The sequence below is a fragment of the Dendrobates tinctorius genome, unplaced genomic scaffold (assembly GCF_039654945.1).
Source record: "Dendrobates tinctorius isolate UK_male_01 unplaced genomic scaffold, ASM3965494v1 ptg000584l, whole genome shotgun sequence".
NCBI lineage: Eukaryota > Metazoa > Chordata > Amphibia > Anura > Dendrobatidae > Dendrobates > Dendrobates tinctorius.
This window is the reverse complement of record NW_027362242.1, coordinates 258,785-279,431: the sequence shown is the minus strand read 5'-3', so window position 1 is coordinate 279,431 and position 20,647 is coordinate 258,785. Positions and strand designations below refer to the sequence as shown.

General features: G+C 43.9%; 6 non-coding genes across 6 annotated transcripts; all 6 read right to left on the bottom strand.

Annotated features, from left to right (window-relative positions):
• Window positions 1-273: 273 nt before the first annotated feature.
• LOC141078655 (U2 spliceosomal RNA) lies at window positions 274-463 on the bottom strand. The gene has a single exon (XR_012228040.1). It is a non-coding gene; the product is annotated as a U2 spliceosomal RNA (small nuclear RNA).
• A 6,846-nt stretch (window positions 464-7,309) lies between these two features.
• LOC141078628 (U2 spliceosomal RNA) lies at window positions 7,310-7,500 on the bottom strand. Its single transcript, XR_012228015.1, has one exon. It is a non-coding gene; the product is annotated as a U2 spliceosomal RNA (small nuclear RNA).
• Window positions 7,501-9,072: 1,572 nt separating this feature from the next.
• LOC141078627 (U2 spliceosomal RNA) lies at window positions 9,073-9,263 on the bottom strand. The gene has a single exon (XR_012228014.1). It is a non-coding gene; the product is annotated as a U2 spliceosomal RNA (small nuclear RNA).
• A 1,572-nt stretch (window positions 9,264-10,835) lies between these two features.
• On the bottom strand, window positions 10,836-11,026 carry LOC141078626 (U2 spliceosomal RNA). The gene has a single exon (XR_012228013.1). It is a non-coding gene; the product is annotated as a U2 spliceosomal RNA (small nuclear RNA).
• Window positions 11,027-12,602: 1,576 nt separating this feature from the next.
• Window positions 12,603-12,788, bottom strand: LOC141078661 (U2 spliceosomal RNA). The gene has a single exon (XR_012228045.1). It is a non-coding gene; the product is annotated as a U2 spliceosomal RNA (small nuclear RNA).
• A 6,723-nt stretch (window positions 12,789-19,511) lies between these two features.
• LOC141078663 (U2 spliceosomal RNA) lies at window positions 19,512-19,700 on the bottom strand. The gene has a single exon (XR_012228047.1). It is a non-coding gene; the product is annotated as a U2 spliceosomal RNA (small nuclear RNA).
• Between the last annotated feature and the right edge of the window lie 947 nt (window positions 19,701-20,647).

The window sequence follows — 20,647 nt, the reverse complement described above, 5'->3', positions numbered from 1 at the left end:
GCAAAGGCCAAGATAGATCGTTATTTTACGGACACATTGAATACAGTGCAATGCCTCCCATATAGCGGTGAATAAGAGTAGTAGTAGTAGTAGTAGTAGTAGAAGAGTTGGTCAAGTTAAATCAAGGCTAAGGAATTGGAAATGTGCAACTTGGACCAAGAAAAACTAATTGCAGAGCGGCGACATTGGAAAAAAGCATTCAAATCATGCTTTGAAAACACTACTTGCTTATCCCGATTTCAATTCAATCTGTCTTTGGAAACCGCTTAAGAGAGTGAGTGCACCATTCCCAGAGAAACTGCCATACTGGGCTGATACGTGGAGTGAAGTGAGCAAGCTCTTTTTCCATCTCCCTGTTCTAAAAATCCATTTAATATATGGTCCCCAGATAGGGGACGTATCAGATATTAAACTGATAAGAACAGATTTTTTTTTTTAATTTGGCTATCCCCAACATAGGGATAAAACCGTTTATTTAAAATTTTAACAGATTACAAAGATTAAAACAAATATAATTCAAAATAAATCAATGAAACTTATACAATTCAAAGGGGAGATCACATCAAATTATCAGGTTCCATTGGTCGACAAGCCATTTTTTGGATACATGTACATTTTGTTTTTTGTCCATTAAATAGTAGGTGTACATATCACATAAGCAAAGTTCTAAAACATTGTCCACTGAAAAAGCATCTTGATTAAAAACAGCAATATTTCGTGCTTTCCAGAGAGCTGACTTGGCGCAGTTGACTGTCTTCCAAGCCATTATTTGCTGGTCCATGGTGGGGCATTCCATAAGTCCATATAGCACCGTTTTATAATTAAAGTCCTTGAGGTCTGCCACTCTTTCCAGCAGGGGGAGCAGTCTTCTCCAGAGGTCTTTAGCAAATTTACATGACCACAATAGATGTTCCACTGTTTCCTCATCCTGGCATCCGACTCTTGGGCAGATGGCAGACCTCACAAATCCTCTTCTGTATTGGAATGCCCGGCAAGGAAGACAGCTGTGCGCGCAACTCCAAGCCAGATCTCTCTGTACATTAAAAAGATTAAAACCATTAATCATTTTCCAGATAGATGTAGATTCTTCATCATCATATCTTTCAATATTGCATATTTCCTCATTTTTTCGTATCTCTTTAATTAGTTTTTTACTGTCTTTTAATTCCTCTATTTTCTTATTCCCTAAATTAAAATCCGACACTATTTTCCTTAAAATCATATAATGCGCTGGCAAGTTAAAAGCATAGGGAGCAGATAAATTAACTTTATACCATCCAAGATTCCTCATAAAAAAACCAGTATTAAAACGCATAAAAAAGGACCAATAGTGGGTCTTAAAAAAGGCATTAAAACAGTAAACGAAAAAATGGATTAAAAGAAACCTATTAAAATCTGGGAAATCTTTACCACCTTTCGGTTTTGCTTTCATCACAATTTCTCTTTTCAGCTTCTCCATTTTTGAGTTCCAAAAGAAAGTAAAACAAGTTTTAGTTATCTTTTTCAAAACATTAACCGGTGGGGGGAAAACCATACTGAGATACAGTAACAGTGGTAAAATCACCATTTTTAAAATCAATACTTTACCCTCCATCGTAAGTTTTCTCATGTTCCACATACATATTTTCGTATTTATTTTCTGAGTAATTGCTTCCCAACTATTATATCCATCATTTTTTTCCGTGAATAATACACCTAAAATGGTAATGGATTCAGTTATGTCAACGGGTACATCATGTAAAACCATCCCCCCAACACTTAAAATATTACATTTGTTAAAATTAATTTTAAAACCAGAGGCTGAGCAGAAAGTTTGCACTTGATGAAGGGCTTTCGTCAGGGATGGAGCATCACGACATAAAACTGCTACATCATCCATGTAACCTACGACCTTAGCCTCCAAACCACCGCTTCCAGGCAAAGGTATTCCACATATCTGGTTATTTCGGCGTAATGCACATAACATCGGTTCCAGCGCACAAATAAAAAGTAGGGGGGACAGGGGGCATCCCTGCTTTACCCCAGACTTTAAGGGTATATCTTGTGTCTTAAAACCATTAACTAAAATCTTACTTGTACAATCTTTGTAAAATGCTTTAAGAGAAAATAAAAAACCTTCCGGTATGCCCATTTTTTCTAAAACTTTAAAAAGATAAAAATGTGAGACACGATCAAATGCTTTTTCAAAGTCGATAGATAAAATCGCCATTTTCCCCTTTCGATCTTTCACATCCTCAATACAGTCTTTCACTAAATTCAGATTATCCCATATACTACGCCCCGGCACCCCACACACTTGATTAGAATGTATAATATTGCTGATGACTCCTTTTAGACGATTTGCACAGATTTTAGCCATTATTTTATAATCACAATTTAGGAGTGTTATCGGTCTCCAGTTTTCTAATTTTGATTTATCGCCTTTTTTATACAAAAGGGAGACTTCACCTTTCTTCCAAGAATTTAATAAAACCTTACTGGTAAAAACTTCAGTAAACAAATAAAACAAATCATCTTTTAAAATATCATAAAAACATACATAAAATTCAATTGGGATACCATCAGAACCGGGGACTTTGCCTTTTTTAAAACTTTTTATGGTTTTTAAAATCTCTTGTTCTGTTAATGGGTGTAATAAAAATTCTTGTGATGAGGGATCTAAAACAGCTGTTATTTCTTGCAGGGAGTCTTCCATTAGTTTTTCATCTATAATTTTTTCATTGAAAAGAGTAGTAAAAAAAACCTCAACTTTCCCCAACATCTGTTTTATATTATTTTCTCCATCTATATAGTCAATTATTACTTTTTCTTTTTTATTTTTCCTAAAAAAATATCTAGAACATTTTTCATTTTCTTCTATGTGCTGTATTCTAGAACGGAAAATTATCTCTTTCCCTTTTTGTTCTAGCCATTTTGAAATCTCTTCTTTTAAGGTTGAAATATCATGTTGCACATCTATCCCATTATCTCTAAGTTTAAATAACATTTGTAAGCGGGTATTTAAAATTCTATATTCTTCATATTTTTCTTTGGCTTTAAAAAGACTCTTTTTAATAAAAAAATTCCTTATTTTAACTTTCATTCTGTCCCACCATACACTTATAGAAATATTTGGACTTCTTTCTTTTTTACATTTTCTATAAAACTCGGTAAAATCTGATAAAATCTGCGGGTCAGTTAAAAGGGACACGTTCATTTTCCAGCTTTTCTTACCACATTTTTTGTTTTCATTTACTTTTATGCTAAAAGATAAAAGTTTATGGTCTGAAAATAAATTAGTTAAAACTTCACATTTTGCAGGTATTGTTTTATCTGAACCGAAGATAAAATCAATTCTAGAGCTACAATTAGAATTGCTCCAGGTGAAACCGGCTTCCTCCGGGCTGCCTCTATTACACTCTTTATATATATCAATTAGCTTAGCATCTGTCACTATATCATGCAGCATACCTGAGGTTTTATCGTAGTTCCTGCTGACAGAGCTGGAACGCCGGTTTTCACCTTTAAAAATACAATTAAAATCGCCTGCTAAGATAAAAGGTTCAGAGTTATTAATAAATAATGGTAAAAGATCAAGCATTTCGGCTCTTTCATTTTTTTCTGGAGAGCCATAAAAATTTAAAAACTGCCATTTAATACCATTAATAAAAGCCTTAACTAATAAAATACGACCTGGTAAAATTTCTTGAATAAAATCTATTAAAACGTTCCCTTTAAAAAGTATGGCGACCCCTGCTGATCCCGTAGCATTAGATCCGGACCAGACAGATGGCCCACACTTCCACTCATCCTTATATTTTTTGTATGAAATTTCATGTGGGATATTGCATTCCTGCAAAAATAAAACAGATGCAGTAAAACATGTAAGAAAATTAAAAAGAGCAATTCTCCTTGTTTTAGATTTTATGCCTCTCACATTGAAGGAAATGCCCTTGAGTTCAGCCATCATTAAAAGTATAGGAAGTTTGTTTAAATTTTTTAGAGCAACGGAGTTACCTATCCAACAAACCTGATCAGACCACTGGGCTTTCGCCTCCCTCTTCATCCGATGATACCGTCAGCAGTGTATCCGAGGAGGAGGAAAGATTACCACTTTTAGAAAGACCCGACGCTACAGCCACATAGCTCGGGGAGGGTACTGGCAGAACCTGCTGGGTCTCCATTGGCTGGCCATTTAAATCCTCATCAGGTGGGTCTCCAAGGGGCTCCGCCGCCCCTGTTTGACCTTTAGAAGGTCGTCTTATAGGGGGAGGTTGCGCACAAGGCAGAGCCTCTGAGTCTTCAGAGGCAGCAAGATCCCGGCCCCCAACCGCCGTTACAGCAGGGACCAAGACCTCTGGGGGCCCAGTGTCCACACCCCCTTCCGGAGATGTGTCCATCCGGTCCCCACCTGCCACCTCCTCAGACTCACCCTTTTTTTTCTTTTTCTGCGAAACCACCACTGTCCACTCCGCGCCCTCTGCCTTAGGAGACCCAGGCTGGGTATGTGCCTCGGTGTCGACCTTTGGCCTGTCCCTCTTGGTCTTAGCAACCATACCCCTCTGTTCTTTCTCAGCCATCCTCTTGGACTGCCGCTGCTCCTGCAGCCAAGATTTGGAAACTGGTGGGTTACCTGTCATAGACTCTGGAGAGTTGTCACTCTGTGTTGCGCCCTTCGTCCCTCCAGAGGCTCCAGGTTGTTGTTCCTCCTCCTGAGGGGTGGTCTGATCTTTTGGTTTTTGCCAGGATGTCTTGGACTTCTCCTTCTGCTCGTCTTCCCGAAACCTGTGGGGGCAAGAAAAATAAAAATGACCTGGAGTCTGGCAGAAACTACATTTTTTTTCCTTTGGGCATTCCTTCGTCTCATGGTTTTCGCTAGCACAGTTCCTACAGGAGACAAGACAATTCTCTTTTGAATGGCCGTAGCGTCCACAATTTCTGCAGTATACCGGCATCCCAGAAAAGAAAAAATCCCCATTTGTTTGTCCAATTTTAAAACGGGCTGGGGGGAGCCGCACACCACCTGGAATATTTGGATCTCTGATACATGTTACCAAGAATTTCCATTTCGATGTCCATATATTGAATTCATTAAGTATTTTGCCAATACATTTTACGCTCTTAAAGTATACTGCTAAAAAGGACATAATTTCTGGGGCAGATACAAATGGTGAAAAAACTTTAACAATTACCAGCTTTACCTCATCCAGGACGTGCTCTACAATTTGTATTCCTTTCAGAACAGGACTATCCTCCACACGTCTAACTCTCGCCAATACATCTCTAAAAATACCTTCTTCCGTGAATGTTATATCATAATCCCCTCGTCGGGGATAGTCCTGTATGGATAAAATCTCTTTCCTCTGGACGTGGAGGAGGGTTCCGAGCACGTCCTGGACTACATATCCCAAATTCCTGGTGTCTGAGCCACCTGCATTAAAGTGGACCCTAATGGTATTTTTTAGCCTCGCATAAGGAGGCACGAGGTTGGGGTCAACCTCCATGGTACGCAACAGGGTTTGCAAATTGCAAGCGTTTGCAATCTGCGCTCCCAGTGTTTTGTAGACAAAAACCAACTGGGAGCTGGGGGATCGCAACTCGTTACCCTGGGACTAAGCCCTCCCCCCAATAGCAACAGGCGGGTGAAGCCCACCGAAGTGGACGATCCCGCCAGGCCAAGGAGAGGGGTACCCGAGTGCCCTTCGACCAAGATCTCCTGCAATAAAGCACTTGATCTTAGCCAAAAGGCCGAGAAGCGATAACCAGAAATGGTTTGCCGCTTGCAAGGCCACAGGGCTTAAGACAGGCACCCATTGTGGAGAATGACACAGACACCACCCTGAGGAAGACATTCAAACCAAGTCTGGGCGCATAACAAAAGCGCAGGCGGCTGTTTTTTTTTTTTTTTTTCCCCCCAGGATTCCACTCCACGCGCTTTTAATTTGCATAGGCCAACCCCTTTTTTGTTAGGCCACCCTCCCCTCACGGTCAAACGCGCTTCAGTACTAGGAAAGAGGCCAGAGGAGCACTGCTCCTACACCGCCCCCTCTACTACCCTCCCTAAATGAAAGGTCTTGCTTTAAGGCTGTGTGCACACGCTGCGGATTGGCCGCTACAGACACGCAGCAGTTTTAGCTGCGGTGTACAGTACCATTCATTTGAATGGGTAAAAAAAAACGCTGTGCCGACGCTGCGGAAAAAACCGCGCGGATTTGCTGCGGTTTTGAATCCGCAGAAAGAATTGCATGTCAATTCTTTCTGTGGAAAACGCTGCGGGTTCCTATCTCCACCATTGTGGAGATAGTGAATCCGCAGGACCAAACCGCAGGCAAAACCGCAGATAATCCGCAGGTCTTTGGACCTGCGGATTATCTGCGGTTTTTGCTAAATCCGTGCGGATTAATCCGCAGCGGAATCCGCAGCGTGTGAACGTGGCCTAACTCTCCTGGTGCCAGATATTGTAACCAGGAGGCGAGCATGGCCCACCTGTCTGCTCAGGCTCACTCAGCAGACTGAAGCTGAATACTACTGCGCAGCTGCTACAGACTGTGGGCTGCCCATTGTGACACGTGGTCCCATTGTGAGACGTGGTCGAACACATCCAAGCATTGTGTGCTATGAATGGCATGATTCCTATCACAGTGTTCCATGGATGGACACATCCTATTTACTGCAGGCAAGCAGCGCACCTAGCTGCTGCTGCTGCTGCTACAAGCCACTAGAATACCGTCCGTCTGTCAGACAGGTGGACGTAGGCAGAACATTCAAATAACTCGCCAGATAAATCGTTGCTTTTCCATTTTATTCATATATGAATTAATTCAAAATTGAACAGTAAATTTCAAAGTTGGAAGGCCACAAGAGGGGGACAATGTTTCAAAAATGAAGCGACATATCATTGCATGAGGGATGTGGTAGGAATTGAATGCTTGAATTAAGACTGGGGAAGTTCTGAGGCGAAGGGGCTGCAGGCCTTGTAGCAGGTGGGTGTGCAGAAATGTAGCTATCCAAAGCCAAACACATTACTGCAGCTTGTCACACCTATACCTACCAAACAGCAAAGGCCAAGATAGATCGTTATTTTACGGACACATTGAATACAGTGCAATGCCTCCCATATAGCGGTGAATAAGAGTAGTAGTAGTAGTAGTAGTAGTAGAAGAGTTGGTCAAGTTAAATCAAGGCTAAGGAATTGGAAATGTGCAACTTGGACCAAGAAAAACTAATTGCAGAGCGGCGACATTGGAAAAAAGCATTCAAATCATGCTTTGAAAACACTACTTGCTTATCCCGATTTCAATTCAATCTGTCTTTGGAAACCGCTTAAGAGAGTGAGTGCACCATTCCCAGAGAAACTGCCATACTGGGCTGATACGTGGAGTGAAGTGAGCAAGCTCTTTTTCCATCTCCCTGTTCTAAAAATCCATTTAATATATGGTCCCCAGATAGGGGACGTATCAGATATTAAACTGATAAGAACAGATACTACACTTGATCTTAGCCAAAAGGCCGAGAAGCGATAACCAGAAATGGTTTGCCGCTTGCAAGGCCACAGGGCTTAAGACAGGCACCCATTGTGGAGAATGACACAGACACCACCCTGAGGAAGACATTCAAACCAAGTCTGGGCGCATAACAAAAGCGCAGGCGGCTGTTTTTTTTTTTTTTTTTTTCCCCCCAGGATTCCACTCCACGCGCTTTTAATTTGCATAGGCCAACCCCTTTTTTGTTAGGCCACCCTCCCCTCACGGTCAAACGCGCTTCAGTACTAGGAAAGAGGCCAGAGGAGCACTGCTCCTACACCGCCCCCTCTACTACCCTCCCTAAATGAAAGGTCTTGCTTTAAGGCTGTGTGCACACGCTGCGGATTGGCCGCTACAGACACGCAGCAGTTTTAGCTGCGGTGTACAGTACCATTCATTTGAATGGGTAAAAAAAAACGCTGTGCCGACGCTGCGGAAAAAACCGCGCGGATTTGCTGCGGTTTTGAATCCGCAGAAAGAATTGCATGTCAATTCTTTCTGTGGAAAACGCTGCGGGTTCCTATCTCCACCATTGTGGAGATAGTGAATCCGCAGGACCAAACCGCAGGCAAAACCGCAGATAATCCGCAGGTCTTTGGACCTGCGGATTATCTGCGGTTTTTGCTAAATCCGTGCGGATTAATCCGCAGCGGAATCCGCAGCGTGTGAACGTGGCCTAACTCTCCTGGTGCCAGATATTGTAACCAGGAGGCGAGCATGGCCCACCTGTCTGCTCAGGCTCACTCAGCAGACTGAAGCTGAATACTACTGCGCAGCTGCTACAGACTGTGGGCTGCCCATTGTGACACGTGGTCCCATTGTGAGACGTGGTCGAACACATCCAAGCATTGTGTGCTATGAATGGCATGATTCCTATCACAGTGTTCCATGGATGGACACATCCTATTTACTGCAGGCAAGCAGCGCACCTAGCTGCTGCTGCTGCTGCTACAAGCCACTAGAATACCGTCCGTCTGTCAGACAGGTGGACGTAGGCAGAACATTCAAATAACTCGCCAGATAAATCGTTGCTTTTCCATTTTATTCATATATGAATTAATTCAAAATTGAACAGTAAATTTCAAAGTTGGAAGGCCACAAGAGGGGGACAATGTTTCAAAAATGAAGCGACATATCATTGCATGAGGGATGTGGTAGGAATTGAATGCTTGAATTAAGACTGGGGAAGTTCTGAGGCGAAGGGGCTGCAGGCCTTGTAGCAGGTGGGTGTGCAGAAATGTAGCTATCCAAAGCCAAACACATTACTGCAGCTTGTCACACCTATACCTACCAAACAGCAAAGGCCAAGATAGATCGTTATTTTACGGACACATTGAATACAGTGCAATGCCTCCCATATAGCGGTGAATAAGAGTAGTAGTAGTAGTAGTAGTAGTAGAAGAGTTGGTCAAGTTAAATCAAGGCTAAGGAATTGGAAATGTGCAACTTGGACCAAGAAAAACTAATTGCAGAGCGGCGACATTGGAAAAAAGCATTCAAATCATGCTTTGAAAACACTACTTGCTTATCCCGATTTCAATTCAATCTGTCTTTGGAAACCGCTTAAGAGAGTGAGTGCACCATTCCCAGAGAAACTGCCATACTGGGCTGATACGTGGAGTGAAGTGAGCAAGCTCTTTTTCCATCTCCCTGTTCTAAAAATCCATTTAATATATGGTCCCCAGATAGGGGACGTATCAGATATTAAACTGATAAGAACAGATACTACACTTGATCTTAGCCAAAAGGCCGAGAAGCGATAACCAGAAATGGTTTGCCGCTTGCAAGGCCACAGGGCTTAAGACAGGCACCCATTGTGGAGAATGACACAGACACCACCCTGAGGAAGACATTCAAACCAAGTCTGGGCGCATAACAAAAGCGCAGGCGGCTGGTTTTTTTTTTTTTTTTTTCCCCCCAGGATTCCACTCCACGCGCTTTTAATTTGCATAGGCCAACCCCTTTTTTGTTAGGCCACCCTCCCCTCACGGTCAAACGCGCTTCAGTACTAGGAAAGAGGCCAGAGGAGCACTGCTCCTACACCGCCCCCTCTACTACCCTCCCTAAATGAAAGGTCTTGCTTTAAGGCTGTGTGCACACGCTGCGGATTGGCCGCTACAGACACGCAGCAGTTTTAGCTGCGGTGTACAGTACCATTCATTTGAATGGGTAAAAAAAAACGCTGTGCCGACGCTGCGGAAAAAACCGCGCGGATTTGCTGCGGTTTTGAATCCGCAGAAAGAATTGCATGTCAATTCTTTCTGTGGAAAACGCTGCGGGTTCCTATCTCCACCATTGTGGAGATAGTGAATCCGCAGGACCAAACCGCAGGCAAAACCGCAGATAATCCGCAGGTCTTTGGACCTGCGGATTATCTGCGGTTTTTGCTAAATCCGTGCGGATTAATCCGCAGCGGAATCCGCAGCGTGTGAACGTGGCCTAACTCTCCTGGTGCCAGATATTGTAACCAGGAGGCGAGCATGGCCCACCTGTCTGCTCAGGCTCACTCAGCAGACTGAAGCTGAATACTACTGCGCAGCTGCTACAGACTGTGGGCTGCCCATTGTGACACGTGGTCCCATTGTGAGACGTGGTCGAACACATCCAAGCATTGTGTGCTATGAATGGCATGATTCCTATCACAGTGTTCCATGGATGGACACATCCTATTTACTGCAGGCAAGCAGCGCACCTAGCTGCTGCTGCTGCTGCTACAAGCCACTAGAATACCGTCCGTCTGTCAGACAGGTGGACGTAGGCAGAACATTCAAATAACTCGCCAGATAAATCGTTGCTTTTCCATTTTATTCATATATGAATTAATTCAAAATTGAACAGTAAATTTCAAAGTTGGAAGGCCACAAGAGGGGGACAATGTTTCAAAAATGAAGCGACATATCATTGCATGAGGGATGTGGTAGGAATTGAATGCTTGAATTAAGACTGGGGAAGTTCTGAGGCGAAGGGGCTGCAGGCCTTGTAGCAGGTGGGTGTGCAGAAATGTAGCTATCCAAAGCCAAACACATTACTGCAGCTTGTCACACCTATACCTACCAAACAGCAAAGGCCAAGATAGATCGTTATTTTACGGACACATTGAATACAGTGCAATGCCTCCCATATAGCGGTGAATAAGAGTAGTAGTAGTAGTAGTAGTAGTAGAAGAGTTGGTCAAGTTAAATCAAGGCTAAGGAATTGGAAATGTGCAACTTGGACCAAGAAAAACTAATTGCAGAGCGGCGACATTGGAAAAAAGCATTCAAATCATGCTTTGAAAACACTACTTGCTTATCCCGATTTCAATTCAATCTGTCTTTGGAAACCGCTTAAGAGAGTGAGTGCACCATTCCCAGAGAAACTGCCATACTGGGCTGATACGTGGAGTGAAGTGAGCAAGCTCTTTTTCCATCTCCCTGTTCTAAAAATCCATTTAATATATGGTCCCCAGATAGGGGACGTATCAGATATTAAACTGATAAGAACAGATACTACACTTGATCTTAGCCAAAAGGCCGAGAAGCGATAACCAGAAATGGTTTGCCGCTTGCAAGGCCACAGGGCTTAAGACAGGCACCCATTGTGGAGAATGACACAGACACCACCCTGAGGAAGACATTCAAACCAAGTCTGGGCGCATAACAAAAGCGCAGGCGGCTGTTTTTTTTTTTTTTTTTTTTCCCCCCAGGATTCCACTCCACGCGCTTTTAATTTGCATAGGCCAACCCCTTTTTTGTTAGGCCACCCTCCCCTCACGGTCAAACGCGCTTCAGTACTAGGAAAGAGGCCAGAGGAGCACTGCTCCTACACCGCCCCCTCTACTACCCTCCCTAAATGAAAGGTCTTGCTTTAAGGCTGTGTGCACACGCTGCGGATTGGCCGCTACAGACACGCAGCAGTTTTAGCTGCGGTGTACAGTACCATTCATTTGAATGGGTAAAAAAAAACGCTGTGCCGACGCTGCGGAAAAAAACGCGCGGATTTGCTGCGGTTTTGAATCCGCAGAAAGAATTGCATGTCAATTCTTTCTGTGGAAAACGCTGCGGGTTCCTATCTCCACCATTGTGGAGATAGTGAATCCGCAGGACCAAACCGCAGGCAAAACCGCAGATAATCCGCAGGTCTTTGGACCTGCGGATTATCTGCGGTTTTTGCTAAATCCGTGCGGATTAATCCGCAGCGGAATCCGCAGCGTGTGAACGTGGCCTAACTCTCCTGGTGCCAGATATTGTAACCAGGAGGCGAGCATGGCCCACCTGTCTGCTCAGGCTCACTCAGCAGACTGAAGCTGAATACTACTGCGCAGCTGCTACAGACTGTGGGCTGCCCATTGTGACACGTGGTCCCATTGTGAGACGTGGTCGAACACATCCAAGCATTGTGTGCTATGAATGGCATGATTCCTATCACAGTGTTCCATGGATGGACACATCCTATTTACTGCAGGCAAGCAGCGCACCTAGCTGCTGCTGCTGCTGCTACAAGCCACTAGAATACCGTCCGTCTGTCAGACAGGTGGACGTAGGCAGAACATTCAAATAACTCGCCAGATAAATCGTTGCTTTTCCATTTTATTCATATATGAATTAATTCAAAATTGAACAGTAAATTTCAAAGTTGGAAGGCCACAAGAGGGGGACAATGTTTCAAAAATGAAGCGACATATCATTGCATGAGGGATGTGGTAGGAATTGAATGCTTGAATTAAGACTGGGGAAGTTCTGAGGCGAAGGGGCTGCAGGCCTTGTAGCAGGTGGGTGTGCAGAAATGTAGCTATCCAAAGCCAAACACATTACTGCAGCTTGTCACACCTATACCTACCAAACAGCAAAGGCCAAGATAGATCGTTATTTTACGGACACATTGAATACAGTGCAATGCCTCCCATATAGCGGTGAATAAGAGTAGTAGTAGTAGTAGTAGTAGTAGTAGAAGAGTTGGTCAAGTTAAATCAAGGCTAAGGAATTGGAAATGTGCAACTTGGACCAAGAAAAACTAATTGCAGAGCGGCGACATTGGAAAAAAGCATTCAAATCATGCTTTGAAAACACTACTTGCTTATCCCGATTTCAATTCAATCTGTCTTTGGAAACCGCTTAAGAGAGTGAGTGCACCATTCCCAGAGAAACTGCCATACTGGGCTGATACGTGGAGTGAAGTGAGCAAGCTCTTTTTCCATCTCCCTGTTCTAAAAATCCATTTAATATATGGTCCCCAGATAGGGGACGTATCAGATATTAAACTGATAAGAACAGATTTTTTTTTTTTTTTTTTTCCCTCAGATGGGAAGTTCCACAGTCAGGAAACCCAAACTATGAAGAACTCGACTCCCCAACAGCATTTCTCCACTTACTTCGTGCAGCAGCTGTTCCCATCATCATTGGAAAAACAAACTTTATTTACAACCATAAAACAAAAACTCAAGACACATTAACAAGATGTTTCCACTTTTTGACTTTCCAAATTCCTTCTGCGTCCTCCTCCCCCCTCTTCCTCTTATCACACACAAAACAAAAATACATTTTTCCCAAAACAATTTTTAAGCAATTTTTAACCTCAATCTCCTTCCTCTTAAACACATACACATTCCGCACATCCCACAACACCTCTTTTATACATGCAAGCATCAACCACAACACTCTCTCCTTCTCCCCACACAAACCCAAACCAAACATGAAAAGCTCAAAACTCAAAAAACTCACATCACACAACTCTTTACACAACGGGCCAATACCTGCAATCACATTTCTAGCATACTGACAATTCCAAAACAAATGCACCACACTCTCTCTCCCACCACATCCACTCCTTGGACACACCTCACTTCTCACCAAACCCCTATTTCTCTGGAACTCTCTCACCGGTAACACCCCATGCAATGACTGCCACACAATCTCACTCTGTCTATTTGTCATTCCATTTGTACGTACCTTCTTCCATACTTTCTGCACATCACGTCCTCTCACCATATTGATACCACATTCCACCTCTCTACACTCAATCATCCTATATACAGATTTCTTTTTCTCTAGCAACCTCACATCCACATCACACAGCTCATACGTCACCAAAAATTTGTAAACCCACACATACCACACAGGCACCTCAAAAGCCACTGGGCACCTTAAATCCCTCTCCCGCCACTTCAAACGAAACAAAAAACTTCCAAACAAATACCTGCACATACATGCATACTTCCCATCCATCCTAATCAGACCCAATACAAACACCATAATATTCACACCAAAAAATACATTCAAATTGGGGAAACCCAGCCCCCCCTTATCCATTCTCTTCATCACAATCTCTCTCCTTGCACGCTCCATACTTGACCCCCAAAAAAACACAAACAAAATCCTATTTAATCTTCTAACACACATATACCCTGGTGGAAAAACCACCGCAACATACAAAAAAATTGGTAACACAACACTCTTAATAACTAAAATTTTACCAAAAAACGTAAGATCTCTCATTCTCCAAAAATTTAACTTACACTCCACTCTTTCTCTCACATCCACCCAGCTTTCCTCTCCATCCAACTTCTCAGAGAATTTCACACCAAGCACTTTTATTGGTCCACTCACCACATTCACCCCAACATCATTGCTCAAAATCCTCCCCCCAAAATTTTTACACTCACTCTTCTCCCAATTCACTTTAAAAGCAGATGCTCCACAAAAAAAGGATACCAACAACTTCACACGCCGCACCGAACACTCTGAATCACACAATACACACACATCGTCCATGTAGCCACTCACCTTCCATTCCCTCCCCCCACCCCCCGGCACTTGCACCCCCCTAATCACCTTATCTTTCCTTAACATACACAACAGCGGCTCAATCGCGCAAATGAACACGACAGGGGACAATGGACACCCCTGCCGTACACCAGAAAACACATTCACTCTCCTCCCCACATTCCCATTCAACAAAACACAACTATAAATATTTTTATACAAGCTTCTCACTCTCTCAACAAACTCAGCTGGAAAACCCATCTTCACTAACACTCTAAAAAGAAATCCATGCGCTAACCTATCATACGCCTTTTCAAAATCCAAACTCAACACATACACCCCTTTCTTACGGCTCATGCAGTCCCACAAACAATCTCTCAGCATGCACACACCCTCATGTATCCGTCTTCCAGGCACCGCACAACACTGCTCCTCACCCACCACACTCCCAACCACATCACGCATCCTGCTGGCCAAAAGCTTCGCATAGATCTTATAATCACAATTAAGCAAAGTGATTGGCCTCCAATTTTTTAGGTTTTTCAGATCACCTTTTTTTGGTAGCAACACGACCACTCCTGCACGCATGCCATTCGCCACCTCTGCATTTGCCCACATATACTTACATACATCCACAAAATCCTTCCCAATCACATCCCACATCCCACGATAAAATTCCACTGGGAGCCCATCCTCCCCCGGCGTTTTATTCAGCGCCATACTACACACCACCTTCCATATTTCTTCACACGTCACATCACCCATCAAACTCTCCCTTTCTATCTCATTCAAACTATTTTCCAAAACACTCAGCACATCACTCTCCAAACCTTCATCCCTCCATTTCACTGAGTACAAGTCATCATAAAATTTTGCCACTTCCTCACACAAGTCTGCACCACTCACTTCATTTCCATCCACTCCATTCAAAACACTCATGCTCTGTCTTTTTCCAAAAACTTTCTTGAAAAAAAACCGAGAACACTTCTCATCCTTCTCCAAGTTCTCTATTTTGGCCCTATACACAATACTCCTCCCTCTCTCTAACAAAAACTCATTCACTTCTTTTCTCACTCTCAACAAATCTTCACTCACATCCATCCCTGCCTCTCTTAACTTATATAACACACCCAATCTTGCATTCAAACCAGCAAATCTTTTCCTCTTAGCAGCTGCACACTTGTAACCAAGTTTTTTAAAAAACGCCTTGGTTTTCCATTTAACCCAATCCCACCATTCACACACAGTACTGAATTCACCCCTGCACTCACACCACTGCTTATAATGCCTCTCATACTCCTCTCTCACCTCCACCCCCTCCAGCAAGCTCACATTCAGCTTCCACACACCTTTCCCAGCCACCTCATTAGTATGCAAGTCCACTCCACACTTCATACACACATGATCGGAGAAAAGCACCCTCTCCTGTGTGTAACTACCTGGAATCAGGTTTTTTGAAACAAAACAATAATCCAGTCTGGACGCTACCCTCCCACTCTCAGAAAAAAACGTATTTAACAATGGGGATATTTTACACTCATGTTGCATATCCCTCAAACCAAAATCACTCACCATATCCATTAACACTTTCCCTGACACATCCACATTCACACTTCCCACATCACAATTCATATCACCCACAATCACAACAGGCACTCTTCCTGGAATAAAAAACTTAATTTTTTCAAATAAAGCTTTGCGTTCCTGCTTTTCCACAGGAGCATACACATTAATAACACAAAAACGAATATTCTTAAACTCAAAGTTTGCTAATACACATCTTCCTACCTCAATCACCATATAGTCACACAAACTCACATTACGCCCCTTCACCAAAAAACCAACACCGTCATTTTTATTACATGCACTCCCCGACCACACAGACGCACCATGAGGCCATTCACTCCCATTCACACCATCCACAATCCCACACTCCTGCAAACAATAAATGTCTGCATTTTGTGCTGCAAAAAAATCAAAGATGGCCGCACGCCGCAACTTATTTTTGAAAACCCTCACATTTTGTGACAGGATTACAAAACCCATAATAAACGCCAACCAAGAAACATAAAAAAAATCACTTATCCAAAAAGGACAGATAAGCAAGAAAAAACCTTATACAGAAAAACAAAATACAGATATAACATTACACACATTACATAAAACAAACAAAAAAACAGCTAGCCATTGCTTAAAGCAATACTAAATATTCACAGAAAAAGAAAAAACACAATGGTCACTGGAAAAGTAAAACGTACTTAACCAGTACCGCCAGTGTCCTCCTCCACCATCTGCGCCGAGCAGCTCTCAGAGCCGCTGGCCTCCATATACTCCTCCAAACGTGCCTTCTTCTGCCCAGCCTTCCTCTGGGGCACTCCTTCTTCCATAACCTCAATGTCACTGATTTCCCCACCACCCTCCCTGTGACACTTTAACCCTCCTCCTGAGTCCTCTTCCGAGGAGAAGGCACCAATCTTCCTTGGATCAGAATCAGGAATCAAATCCTCAGCCTCCTCCTCTGCCTCAGCGATGTCAAAATCCATCAGACACTCTGACGACGATTTGGAGACCCCTTCCTTACCCCCCATTCTTTTTTGCATTAAACGCTCCTCTCGCCTTGCGGCCTTCCAAAATTCTTTGTCCTCCTTTTCCTCCTGACGCTTTTTATCCTCCTGCCGCTTCTCCCTCCGTCTCTCAGTAGCAGAGAGTGGAGTCATCACAGCGCTTTGCAGCGCAGCAGTCTCGCCTTCCTTCCTCTCCTTCTCCCGCTTAACCTCCTCCTCTCTCTTCTTTTCCTCCTCCCTCCTCCTCTCCTCCTCACGCTTTTTCCTTTCCTCCTCCTCCCTAGTTGGCCTCCTTGGCCTACCATATGGACAGTCCTTATACAGATGCTCTGCACTGCCACATCCGTCACACTCACGTGGCATTGGGCACCTAGCCGCCACATGACCCTCCTGTTTACAATTGCGGCAAACAAGATCTTTAGAGCACATACTCTGCAAGTGCCCGAACTCAAAACACTTCCTGCAGTATAGGGGTTGCCCTTGGTATGACAGGAAGCCCCTATGGCCCGCCACTGAAAAGTTCGCTGGGGGGTGGGTGAAACCTCCCAAACAACTTGGGTCTTTCTTCAATTTCACCCGAAACACGTACTTGCAGTTGAAGATGCCCAAGACATTTCTCTGCTTCTCCCCTCCCTTCACCTGCTCGCAATATCGTGCCAGGAACTGCTCCAGTAGTCCTACTTCTGTGTAGGGGTTATACACCGTCACAGTCACCACTTTTTCCATGAGCCCAAACAGGGGCTCCACCTGCACTCCCTCCAGGCATGGATCACCATCATGACTCCTGAGCCATTCAAAGACAGTCAAACAGCATCCCTCATTCACAAAGGTGACGTCATAAGTACCTTGACTCCGGAACTCATTGACGCTGTAGATATCCTCCCGATGGGCTCCAGCCTTTCCCTCCAGCAGGTCACGAACGACGAACACAACATTGTTCTTCTCACCGCCTTCCACCACCACACGGATCGTATTCTTGATGAACATCCTCAGTCCAGACTGCCGATACGGGTACCGCAGTAGAAATTCAGCAGCACGCTGCCAAAAAACCCCTGGATCACTCCAGGAAAACTCGCACCCTCTGACTGCGACACAAGATCGCAGCCAAAAGGCCGAGAAGCGATAACCAGAAATGGTTTGCCGCTTGCAAGGCCACAGGGCTTAAGACAGGCACCCATTGTGGAGAATGACACAGACACCACCCTGAGGAAGACATTCAAACCAAGTCTGGGCGCATAACAAAAGCGCAGGCGGCTGTTTTTTTTTTTTTTTTTTTCCCCCCAGGATTCCACTCCACGCGCTTTTAATTTGCATAGGCCAACCCCTTTTTTGTTAGGCCACCCTCCCCTCACGGTCAAACGCGCTTCAGTACTAGGAAAGAGGCCAGAGGAGCACTGCTCCTACACCGCCCCCTCTACTACCCTCCCTAAATGAAAGGTCTTGCTTTAAGGCTGTGTGCACACGCTGCGGATTGGCCGCTACAGACACGCAGCAGTTTTAGCTGCGGTGTACAGTACCATTCATTTGAATGGGTAAAAAAAAACGCTGTGCCGACGCTGCGGAAAAAACCGCGCGGATTTGCTGCGGTTTTGAATCCGCAGAAAGAATTGCATGTCAATTCTTTCTGTGGAAAACGCTGCGGGTTCCTATCTCCACCATTGTGGAGATAGTGAATCCGCAGGACCAAACCGCAGGCAAAACCGCAGATAATCCGCAGGTCTTTGGACCTGCGGATTATCTGCGGTTTTTGCTAAATCCGTGCGGATTAATCCGCAGCGGAATCCGCAGCGTGTGAACGTGGCCTAACTCTCCTGGTGCCAGATATTGTAACCAGGAGGCGAGCATGGCCCACCTGTCTGCTCAGGCTCACTCAGCAGACTGAAGCTGAATACTACTGCGCAGCTGCTACAGACTGTGGGCTGCCCATTGTGACACGTGGTCCCATTGTGAGACGTGGTCGAACACATCCAAGCATTGTGTGCTATGAATGGCATGATTCCTATCACAGTGTTCCATGGATGGACACATCCTATTTACTGCAGGCAAGCAGCGCACCTAGCTGCTGCTGCTGCTGCTACAAGCCACTAGAATACCGTCCGTCTGTCAGACAGGTGGACGTAGGCAGAACATTCAAATAACTCGCCAGATAAATCGTTGCTTTTCCATTTTATTCATATATGAATTAATTCAAAATTGAACAGTAAATTTCAAAGTTGGAAGGCCACAAGAGGGGGACAATGTTTCAAAAATGAAGCGACATATCATTGCATGAGGGATGTGGTAGGAATTGAATGCTTGAATTAAGACTGGGGAAGTTCTGAGGCGAAGGGGCTGCAGGCCTTGTAGCAGGTGGGTGTGCAGAAATGTAGCTATCCAAAGCCAAACACATTACTGCAGCTTGTCACACCTATACCTACCAAACAGCAAAGGCCAAGATAGATCGTTATTTTACGGACACATTGAATACAGTGCAATGCCTCCCATATAGCGGTGAATAAGAGTAGTAGTAGTAGTAGTAGTAGTAGTAGTAGTAGAAGAGTTGGTCAAGTTAAATCAAGGCTAAGGAATTGGAAATGTGCAACTTGGACCAAGAAAAACTAATTGCAGAGCGGCGACATTGGAAAAAAGCATTCAAATCATGCTTTGAAAACACTACTTGCTTATCCCGATTTCAATTCAATCTGTCTTTGGAAACCGCTTAAGAGAGTGAGTGCACCATTCCCAGAGAAACTGCCATACTGGGCTGATACGTGGAGTGAAGTGAGCAAGCTCTTTTTCCATCTCCCTGTTCTAAAAATCCATTTAATATATGGTCCCCAGATAGGGGACGTATCAGATATTAAACTGATAAGAACAGATTTTTTTTTTTTTTTTTTTTTTCCCTCAGATGGGAAGTTCCACAGTCAGGAAACCCAAACTATGAAGAACTCGACTCCCCAACAGCATTTCTCCACTTACTTCGTGCAGCAGCTGTTCCCATCATCATTGGAAAAACAAACTTTATTTACAACCATAAAACAAAAACTCAAGACACATTAACAAGATGTTTCCACTTTTTGACTTTCCAAATTCCTTCTGCGTCCTCCTCCCCCCTCTTCCTCTTATCACACACAAAACAAAAATACATTTTTCCCAAAACAATTTTTAAGCAATTTTTAACCTCAATCTCCTTCCTCTTAAACACATACACATTCCGCACATCCCACAACACCTCTTTTATACATGCAAGCATCAACCACAACACTCTCTCCTTCTCCCCACACAAACCCAAACCAAACATGAAAAGCTCAAAACTCAAAAAACTCACATCACACAACTCTTTACACAATGGGCCAATACCTGCAATCACATTTCTAGCATACTGACAATTCCAAAACAAATGCACCACACTCTCTCTCCCACCACATCCACTCCTTGGACACACCTCACTTCTCACCAAACCCCTATTTCTCTGGAACTCTCTCACCGGTAACACCCCATGCAATGACTGCCACACAATCTCACTCTGTCTATTTGTCATTCCATTTGTACGTACCTTCTTCCATACTTTCTGCACATCACGTCCTCTCACCATATTGATACCACATTCCACCTCTCTACACTCAATCATCCTATATACAGATTTCTTTTTCTCTAGCAACCTCACATCCACATCACACAGCTCATACGTCACCAAAAATTTGTAAACCCACACATACCACACAGGCACCTCAAAAGCCACTGGGCACCTTAAATCCCTCTCCCGCCACTTCAAACGAAACAAAAAACTTCCAAACAAATACCTGCACATACATGCATACTTCCCATCCATCCTAATCAGACCCAATACAAACACCATAAT